We start from the raw sequence: 11,081 nt of genomic DNA, 5'->3' as shown, positions 1-11,081 counted from the left end.
GAACTACATTAGATTTATGAAATTAAGGTAGAAATTATGATCTTTTAGTTCTTGTATTAATTTATATTGAGTTAAATTGTGAAAAGAAACAATTCATACATTAGCAATACCTAAATAAGAGTACTTGTAAATACATTGTCCTAAATAAGAATACATTATAAATACTTGAATTAACTAAATTAATTTGTTCTTGCTTTATTTATATAGATGGAACATCGTACTTGGATGTACAATAGAAATTATCCTAATCGGCGGGGTGTCACGACCCGGATTTCCCACCATCGGGACTCGTGTTGGCGCCTACTAACGGAGCTAGGCAAGCCAAACTTTTTAAACATTTCCTGATTTCACCTCAACAATAACAATATAAATATAACGGGTCATTTAAATAAAAGCGGAAGTCTTTAAAATATAGATAACTGAAAACCCAAAAATGCGAAAGTTTAACATTTCTCTACCCAAGACTGGTGTCGCTATCTCACGAACTACTAAAGAGTGCTACAAACAAGTCTGAATAGAAAATACATAAATGTCTGTCTCGGTACAATGAAAACAAACTGAAAACATGGAAAGGGACTCCGGCCTGCAAACGCCAGCTAGGCTACCTCGTAAGTCCCTGGACTGAAGTCAGCTCCTGATCAATATCCTACTGCTGTGGTTCAAAAGCTGCTCCGGTACCGTGATCTGTGCAAAAGAGCACAGAAGTGTAGCATCAGCACAACCGACCCCATGTGCTGGTAAGTGCCTGGCCTAACCCCGGCGAAGTAGTGACGAGGCTAGATAGGACTACCAAACCAACCTGTGCAGTTCAATATATATATGCAATAAAAGGAAAGAACAAAGAAATTAAACAGTTAAGAGGGAGGGGAGCATACTATGGGGGAGTGCAATCCGGATATAAAGTCAACATTTTAAGTAAGAAACGGGGCAATAACAATAACTAATGAGAGCAGAAAAATCAACAGTTGCACGGCATCAACCTTCCTGCTTTTACTCTCATTCTCACCAAAAGCAATCAAATAAAGTGCACGGCATCACCCTTCGTGCTTTCCCTCACATAACTCTCATATCATGGCACGAAATGATCCTTCGTGCAATTATAATCAAATCAGAGCACGGAATGTCCCTTCGTGCATAAATAATCAAAACGTGGCACGGAATGACCCTTCGTGCAAATATAATCAAAACATGGCACGAAATGACCCTTCGTGCAAATATAATCAAAACATGGCACGGAATGACCCTTCGTGCAAATATAATCAAAGCATGGCACGAAATGACCCTTCGTGCATTATCACTCTTCCTCACCCAAACAGTAATCACAACCAAACGGGGCGAGGGGATAAACAAATAATAAGAAATGTCCCCGCAAGGGAATTACACAATTAACAGCTAAATTCCGGCAAGGGAGCAACAACAATACTTTCACATCGCTGCAAGGGAGATAATCAATATACTCAAACCATCCCGACAAGGGATTAATCATATCACTTTCTATTTCTTTCATTTCTTACTCAATAGTCTTTTTATCGTTCGAGCCAACGCTCCAAAGAATTTACAATTCATAATTAGTCCTCATACTCTTCACATTGCATAGAATTCATCAATTAACATGGAAGAGTCATAACAATATTAGGATAAGTACATACAAGGACCCACGGTCATGCTAGACACCGTACTCGATCATTTAGCAATTAGCAAATAATAACATTCTAATCCTATTCCTTCAAGCCAAAGTTAGATCAAACACTTACCTCAAATGCTCCAAAATCAACTCAAGCCTCTAGTATAGCTTTACCCCTCGAATTCGGCTCCAACTCAGTCAAATCTATGAAATAATGACTTTACAATATTAATAATAGCTAAACAAACCAAAACCCAATGCCTAAATATGACTTTCTAAGCTTCTTCCCAAAAATTCCAAAATCGAACCCGGGCCCGCTTGGTCAAAACCCGAGGTTCGAACCAATTCCATGTCACCCATTCCCCCACGAGCCCGAATATACAATTTGTTTTCAAATTCGACCCCAAAACGAGGTCTAAATCAAAGAAAATTGAAAAGCACTAATTCTACCCTTTTCCCCCCAATTTACACCTTAAGTTACATGATTTAGGTCTAGGAATTTGATAAATGATGATAGAAAATGAAGAAAACGAGTTAGAAAATACTTACCCAAGAAGCTTTGGTGAAGAATCGCTCTCTAAGTCACCTAGGGGCTGTGGAGAAGAAGAGCTCGTGTGAAATTTGGGAATAATCCCGTCACTGGTCTGTTTTTGAGCTTTAAAAATCACTAGGCAAAAATGCCCTTCGCGTTCGCGGGAAGGAGACCGCGTTCGCGAAGGGTAAACTAGGCAGGTCATCGCGAACGCGTGGAAGATAACGCGAACACGTAGAAGGAAATGCTGGGGGGGGTCCAGGTTTGTTCTATGCGAACGCGTAAAAGGCCACGCGAACGCGATGGAGGGAGCAGCAAGTCTATGCGTTCGCGAACATCTGACTGCGAACGCGAAGAGGAAGTCTCTAGGGTCCTAAACTTGACTTACGCGATCGCGATTATGGAGATGCGAACGCGTAGAAGGGGAACACCATGGGCAGTGCGAACGCGAGCCTAAGGCCGCGATCGCGAAGAAGAAAAGGCCTGTGCAAAAATTGCAGAAAATCTGCTATATTTCTAAGTGCAAAACCACTCCGAACCACCTCCGTATCACTCCCGAGCCCTCGGGGCTCCTAACCAAACACACACGCTAACCCAACAACATCCTACGAACTTAACCGAGCGATCAAATCGCTAAATAACATCATAAACGAGGAATCAAACCTCAAAATCATCATTTTTCATTCTAACTTCATAAACTTCAAATTTTAGATATTTAGGTCCGAAACACGTCAAATGACGTCCGATTTCAACCAAATTTCACAGAAAGCGCTTAACCTATAAATAAGACTTGTACCGGGCGTCGGAACCAAAATACGAGCCCGATACCACAGTCTTTTAATCAATTCTCATTTCCATTTTCCTTAATAATTTCAGAAAAACAATTTCACAGAAAAATTCTTTTCTCGGGCTCTAGACCTCGGAATTCGACTTCGGGCATATGCCCGAGTCCCATATTTTTCTACGGACCCTCCGGGGCCATCAAATCACGGGTTCGGGTCCGTTTACCAAAAATGTTGACCAAGGTCAACTTTAATCATTTTAAAACTACATTTTGAAATTTTTCACAGAATTTAACATATAATCTTTCTGGCTACGCGCCCGGATAGCGCATGCAAATCGAGGCAAGTAAAAATGAGGTTTTCAAGGCCTCGGAAGCACGGGATGAAAGAGAAAATAAGTGATGACCCTTTGGATCGTCACACGAGGATTGCGGGAGGATTTTGTAGAAGGGGTTGATGAATTTATTAGACATGCAATGTCACTTCCGCCATACATAAATGAAGGAGTAATTAGGTGCCCTTGTGTTAGGTGCGACTGTATGAAGTTTGGAAAACCGGAGGAAGTTAAGGTTCATCTTTATAGTAAGGGGTTTATAGCGAATTACTTTGTGTCGACTAGTCATGGAGAGATAGATGGTAGCCATGGGATATTTCATAACATGGTTGTGGGTGAAAGTAGTAGGTCGGTGGAGAATACAAATTGTGATTCTAGAATTCATGATATGGTTGCGGATGCTTTTGGGATGCACTTTGGGGGTGAGCCCAATGAAAATGTTGAACAAACTCCTAATGATACAAAACGTTTTTATGAAGCTTTAGAGGAAGCTAGTCGTCCACTACGTAACGGAAGTCCGCACTCTGAGTTGTCTGTTGCAGTTAGATTACTAAGTATGAAATCTGATTGGAATATTTCTCAAGGAGCCATGGACTCTTTCATTGACCTTATGCGTGAACTAGTTGACCCTGATATCGAATTACCTGGTGATTTCTACAAGGCAAAGAGATTAGTTTCTAAGTTAGGACTTTCGTCAATGAGAATTGATTGTTGTGAAGATGGTTGCATGTTATATTATAAAGATGATACAGGTTTGGACAGTAGTAAATTTTGCGAAAAGCCTCGTTTCAAGAGGCTTTCCAGTGGGAATATGGTCGCTATCAAGTCGATGCATTATTTACCTCTTATACCTAGGTTAAAGAGGTTATATGCATCGATGAGTTCTGCTCCTCATATGAGATGGCACTTTGAAAATAGAAGACCACCTGGTGTTATGTGCCATCCTTCAGATGGAGAAGCTTGGAAGCACTTTTGATAGGACATATCCAGATTTTGCTAGTGAACCAAGGAATGTTCGATTAGGTCTGTGTGCGGATGGCTTCACGCCTTTTTCTGTATCTGCCACACCATATTCATGTTGGCCTGTCTTTCTTACACCTTATATTCTACCACCCGAGTTGTGCATGACTAGTCCATATATATTCTTAAATTGTATTATCCCCGGTCCACGTAATCCGAAAAGTTTGATTGATGTATATTTGCAACCTTTGATTGATGAGCTAAAACAATTATGGTATGATGGTGTTGAAACATATGATATATCAACCAAGCAGAATTTCATTTTGCGTGCTAATTTAATGTGGACAATTAATGATTTTCCTGCGTATGGAATGTTGTCTGGGTGGATGACTGTTGGGAAGCTAGCTTGTCCTTACTGCATAGAAAATAGTAAAGCGTTCACTTTGAAATATGGCCGAAAGCAATCATGGTTTGATTGTCATCGTCAATTCTTGCCTCCTGATCATGAGTTTAGAAGGATGAAAAATGCATTCAAAAAGAACAAAATGGAATATGATTTCCCACCTCCGATACTTTCAGGTGAGGAAATTTGGGAGAGGGTCCAGAACTTCAGTAAAGTTACTGAAGCTCCACCTTATAGATTCCCCGGATACGGTGTTACTCATAATTGGACGAAACAGAGTATAATTTGGGGAGTTGCCTTATTGGAAGGATAATCTTCTCCGTCACAACCTTGATGTCATGCATATTGAGAAGAACTATTTTGACAATTTGTTCAACACAGTGATGGATGTTAAAGGTAAGACAAAGGATAACCCGAAGGCTAGAATGGACTTACAAGAATATTGCAGGCGGCCTGAATTATACTTGTAGATAGCAAACAATGGTAAGGTGTTCAAGCCCAAAGCAAGTTACACATTCACTTTGGAGGAAAGACAGCAAATTTGTGATTGGGTAACGAAAATGAAGATGCTTGAGGGTTATGCGTCGAATTTTGGGAAAAAAGTTGATATGGAGGTAGGGAAGTTGAGCCATTTGAAAAGTCATGACTGTCATGTTTTCATGGAGACCTTAGTGCCTATTGCATTTTGTGGTTTGCCTGAACGAATCTGGAAACCCATCACAGAGATTACTTTGTTTTTCAAAGACTTGTGTTCTTCCACATTAAGGGAAGAAAACCTACTCCGGATGGATCAGAACATTCGTGTGACTTGTACTAAGATGGAAAAGATATTTCTATGTGGGTTTTTTGATGTGATGGAACACCTTCCAATCCACCTTGTACACGAGGCACGACTTGGAGGGCATGTTCAATGCAGATGGATGTATCCCTTTGAGAGGTAATATTTTAAGTTTGATGTAATTTTCTGTTTTAATTTAAACAAATGTTCTTGGCTAACCTTGAATTATGTAGGACAATTGGCAAATGCAAATAATTTGTTAAGCAGAGGAATATAATTGAAGGATCTATATGAGAAGCTTATCTTGCGAAGGAAACTGCTCATTTTTGTTCTTATTATTTTGAGAGTAATGTGCCATGTGCTAGGAATAGGCCCAACAGGCACACGGTCAACTTTAGGAATGATCCATTATATTCGCCTATGTCCATATTCAATCAACCAGGCCGATGTTCTAAGGATGGTAGAAAGAGAAGTTTGAGTGATATAGAGTTCAAGTCAGCTACACTTCACGTGTTGCTAAATTGTCCCGAAGTTGTACCATATCTCAAGTAAGTATTGACTTAGTAGTTATCAAAATATAAAAATTACTGTGATGACATCTCAATGCAACTACTAAAAATATTTGATGTGTCACTGTCACTTTGTGGGTCAATTTGGCCATGATGCTGTATAAACGAGATTTGATACGTGGTTCAAACAATTTGTAAGTTTCTCCTTAAAATATTCTAACACTATGTAGGTAAACAATGTTTGGAAGTTATGCTAACTTATGAATTTTTTTAATGATATGTAGGTAAATGATCCAAATAATGGTGTAAATCAATTTTTGAAAGATGTATCTTGGGGACCTGGGGTTGAGGTCACAACAATGTCTAAGTACGTTGTGAATGGTTATAAGTTTCATACAGAGGATTGCTCTAAAAATAAAAATAGCAACAACAGTGGGGTGTGGGTTCAAGGTGGTGATGGCAACCAAGATGGAGATATTGATTATTATGATGTGCTCAAAGAAATAATAGAACTAGAATATACAGGTTGGCCATTTAAGAAATTGATACTTTTTAGATGCAAGTGGTTTGACCCACATCCAACAAGAGGTACAAGAGTACACAATCAATACAACATAATTGAGGTTAATCATACGAGGGAGTATGATCGCTATGATTCTTTCATAATTGCACATAATGTTAGGCAAGTGTATTATGCTCCTTATCCATTGCGTCGGAATAAGTCTGATTGATGGGTTGTAATAAAAACTAAACCTGTGGGTAGGGTAGAAGTCGAGAATGTGTTAGATGTTGCATATCAAAACGATATCTCCAGTGTTCACCAAATAGTGGACGAAGTTTTAGAAAATGATTTGGAACATCTTGAACACATATTGGAAGAAGTTGATATAGATGAAGTAAGAATTATAGAAAATGAGGAAGAAGAATCAACTGATGAAGCTCAAAATAGTGAGGAAGAAGAATTCTCGGACGAGGAACTATACGTCGATGAGCTTTAAAAAGTTGGTTTCTTTAATAACTCTCGTTTATAGCTAGTTTCTTTATATGTTTCAATCTAACTATGTATTATATTATGCAGATGACAGGCAAGGGTCGAGGTAACAGTGATCCTACTGGTTCTCGGGGTCGAGAAAAGGCTAGGAAACCAAAGAGGAGGGTAGAAGATACTACTCAATCCCTTCCTGCCTCTTCACAAATGCCTGTGCCTATGCCTATGTCTGGGCCTCCACCCCAGGGCTATTCTGATCTGCCACCGCATCACCAGCCCTACACCTTCGTGCAGACGCCAGGTCTTTCTTCACAGGGCCATAGGACTGTACGTCCTACATACAGTCCACCTGTCTCACTACCACGTGGATCGCATCCATCAGCATCTCATGGATCGCATCGATCCATGTCACATCCACATGGATCACAGCCATCCATGTCACAGCCACTCGGGTCACAGCTATCAGTGTCACGTCCACTTGCGGCCCATATAGCTATGTCGCAGTCCCAGGGCTCGCAGCCATCTTCATCTGGGACTCCATCTATTGCAGGCCTTCGCCTGCGAGATACTAGCTCTGACCCCCCTACACCTTCCACACATGCCTCCGATATACATGCTTAGGACGATGATGTTGATGACGAGGAGGTGCATTATGATGAATATGGCAGGATCATCATAGTCCCTGAGGGTGACGGGTAAGAGTTATTTCTTATTTTTACTTTTATTGTTTTGTACAGTTTTACTAAGATATTAATGTTTTTTTTTTTATTAAATTGCATGTTCATCCCTAGTAATACTACTACAAGGATCATCACCAAAGCCACCGGAAAGCTTTGTGATGGTCCTTATGCGACTTGGAATGAATTCCCATTCTCGCTGAAGGAGGCAATCTTCAATCAATTTAAGGTATAAATATTCTTTTAAGCAGTATAATTATTTATATTTATGATATAAACAATCTAAATATGTATTATAGAATATAACTTAGCTTATATATATCGAATTATGTTGAATTTAGCTATATATATCGAATTTAGCTTATATATATCGATATAGCTTAGTGCGTTAATACATAATTAATCAAAAGTTAAGCGCATTAATACTTAGCTTTTATTAGCTAATGCACTAATACTTATTGCATAGTATATATATATATATATATTAGCTAATGCACTAATATACTATATTATAAGCAGTTAATGCACTTAACTTTTGAATAGTTATTAGCTAATAAAAGCTAAGTATAATATATCGAATATAGCTTTTATGATATTTTCATCTAAATATGATATTTTCATATAATACTTGACTTTTGAAATACAGAGCAAGTGTGTATGGGAACACCGCTATAGCGCGGAAGTGGCTGCAAATTTTCATCTAAAAGCTCGAAAGCAATTGTCCCATTGTTTCCCCAAAGCTAGGAAGTTGAACAAGAAGCCTGGCTGGTTGCTTCAGAATTTATGGGATGATTTGCAAAGGCAATGGCTTACCGCAGAGTTCTTACAGAAGAGCGAAAAAGGAAAGAAAGCCCGGGCATCTGAGAAGGGAGGATCCTTGCACACTGGAGGTGCGATCAGCCTAGGGACGATAAAACGAAGAATGGTACGTAATTGCTTAATTTATTTTAATTTTCAAAGTATATGTATTCTGTTTATTAACTAAAATTTATGAGTTTTCAGGAAAAAAAGTTGGGGCGTCCGATGAACCAAGATGAGCTCTTCAAGGAGACTCATATTGTAAAGAAGAAGAAAGAGACGGACCAAGAAAGGTGGGTCGAGGGCCGAGCCTCGACTGTACATGTAAGTTTTCACTTTTCATTAAGAATTTTGATTTACTTTTATATAAATTTTGAAATAGTAATTCAATGTAATTTTTCTTATAGGGTCGCTTCACAGCTGAAGTGGAGCAATTCATACGCAGTCAGCCACCTAATGAGTCGGGCGCGCCAATCCAACTATCGGACGAGGATGCTGAGAGAATGTGGACGCAGGCTGCTGGCGGTCCAAAAGGGGGGAAGGTATACGGGCTTCCTAATAAGAAATTCCATCGCTATAAGTGTGGAATGCAAGGAATAGGGACTTCCTCCCAAGCCGAGCAACTTGATGGGGAGAGCCTCTCCTCTATGCGGGAGACTGTACAAAAGCTCACATCCGAGCTAGAAGCCGCCAAGGAGAGAGAAAGGCTTAGAGATATGCAGTACTCTGGCATGCAAGCTCAGTGCAAGGGCATGCAAGAGCAGATCAAAACTCTCCTAGCTTCTGGCAATTTTCCGATTCCCCGGTCTCGTGAGTCATCGCCAGAGGCTCGCATTCCCCGTGCTCGTTCCTCCCGTCCTCCCCGTGATCGTTCTTCCCATCCTCCACAAATAGCCCATTCTGGATACCGTCATGGTGAAGAAAGTTCATCAGACGGTGATGATAATGATGTACAGAACAATCTTTGAACTTATTAGTTTATACTAGACAAATACAATCGGTTTTCGAATGGTTTTGTAATAACAGTTAACTTATTAGTTTGGTTAGCTTAAAGTATAAAGTTCTATTGAACGTTATACTTTTTTCGTTATAATGTTGTTATTGTATTGTTGTTGTTGTTGTTGTTGTTGTTGCTTTTTAGATGTTGTTGCTTGTTGCTTGTTGTTGTTGTTGGCAAAAAATGCCTATTTAGGAATTTTGGTAAGCTGGCAGGTGGTGTAGCTGCCAAAACAGGCAGTTCCTGCCAGCAATATACCAAAAAAGCGACCAACTTTGGTCGCTATTTGGTCGCTTCTCTATTAAAAAAAAATAATTTTCTGGGAAATAGCGACCAAGGTTGGTCGCTATATAACCCAGAATTCACCAAAAGCGACCAACATTGGTCGCTATTTCCCAGAAAATTAATAATTTCTGGAAATATAGCGACCAAAGATGGTCGCTTAATACCAAAAAAAAAATTAATTCATGAAGTTAGCGACCAACTTTGGTCGATAATTAAAAAAAAAATTAAAAATATTTATATTATAGCGACCAACTTTGGTCTCTATTTTCCAGATTTTAATATATAATATTTTTATATGCAGACCAAAGTTGGTCGCTACTTTATGATTAATAATAAATAATAAAAAAACGTAATTTACATAAAGAGACCAACTTTGGTCGCCAAAATTATTTTATTAAAATAATAGAGCGACCAAAGTTGGTCGCTAAAGTCAATACCGGAATATTTGGTCCTTTTACCTTAGAGACAACTTTGGTCCCTAAAGTAAAGGGACCAGCAATATAGCTACCAGGCATATTTGGTCGCTTTTAGGCCTATAGATGACCAACTTTGGTCGCTTTTTACTGGATTTCTAGTAGTGACTTCAAACAAGAATTAAAACACCAAGATATTCTAGTTTCTAATTGTGTTAATTCCAAAAAATAACTTAATGTATCCAGCCTAGAAAATATATATCGGAGTTAGTCATCTCTGGTTCAATTAAATGTAATCTAGAGTTAATTATTTCTAGCTTAGTAAATATTAATTAGAGTTGATTCTTTCTCGTTGAGAGGCACGAAGATAGTATTATATATATACTGAGATTTTATAGGTTTCCTTAGGAGATTAAATGTGCAACAAGTTAGGTATTCGTTGGCTAATTGTATGGTAACTTCCTTTATATTTTTACAAATATATATATATATATATATATATATATATATATATATATATATATATATATATATAGAGAGAGAGAGAGAGAGAGAAAGATTCATAAACAAAGAACCTATATATGGAAAATTGGTGAGTGTTCACGTGAATTTTGATACAGGGTGCTCAGTTTCCATTTAGGAAATTAACTAATTACTTGGCACAAATTAAAGTTAATTTAATTTCTTCCACCCAAAGCAACACATGTAGAAACTTTTGATGTGAAAATCCTTTTTTAATATTGAAAAAATAAAAGAAACCCTTTTTTCCCCCAAATATACATGGAAACTTTTTTCTTTTCCTACGTATATGGTAATTTGATACGGACCCTTTTTTTATCCAAAAACAAAAATATTATTCTAGTTTCTTGTGTGTTAATTCCAAAATTTAACTTCATACGTGTTTCCAACATAGCAAATATCGGAACTAGTTATGTTAAATAAAATGTTGGCATGAGTCACGCATGGAAATTATAAGCTACTAAGGTGTAAACCTTTGTATA

The sequence above is a fragment of the Nicotiana attenuata genome, unplaced genomic scaffold (genome assembly GCF_001879085.1).
Source record: "Nicotiana attenuata strain UT unplaced genomic scaffold, NIATTr2, whole genome shotgun sequence".
NCBI classification, from domain to species: domain Eukaryota; kingdom Viridiplantae; phylum Streptophyta; class Magnoliopsida; order Solanales; family Solanaceae; genus Nicotiana; species Nicotiana attenuata.
The sequence above is the reverse complement of the archived record's forward strand: the minus strand, read 5'-3'. Positions refer to the sequence as shown.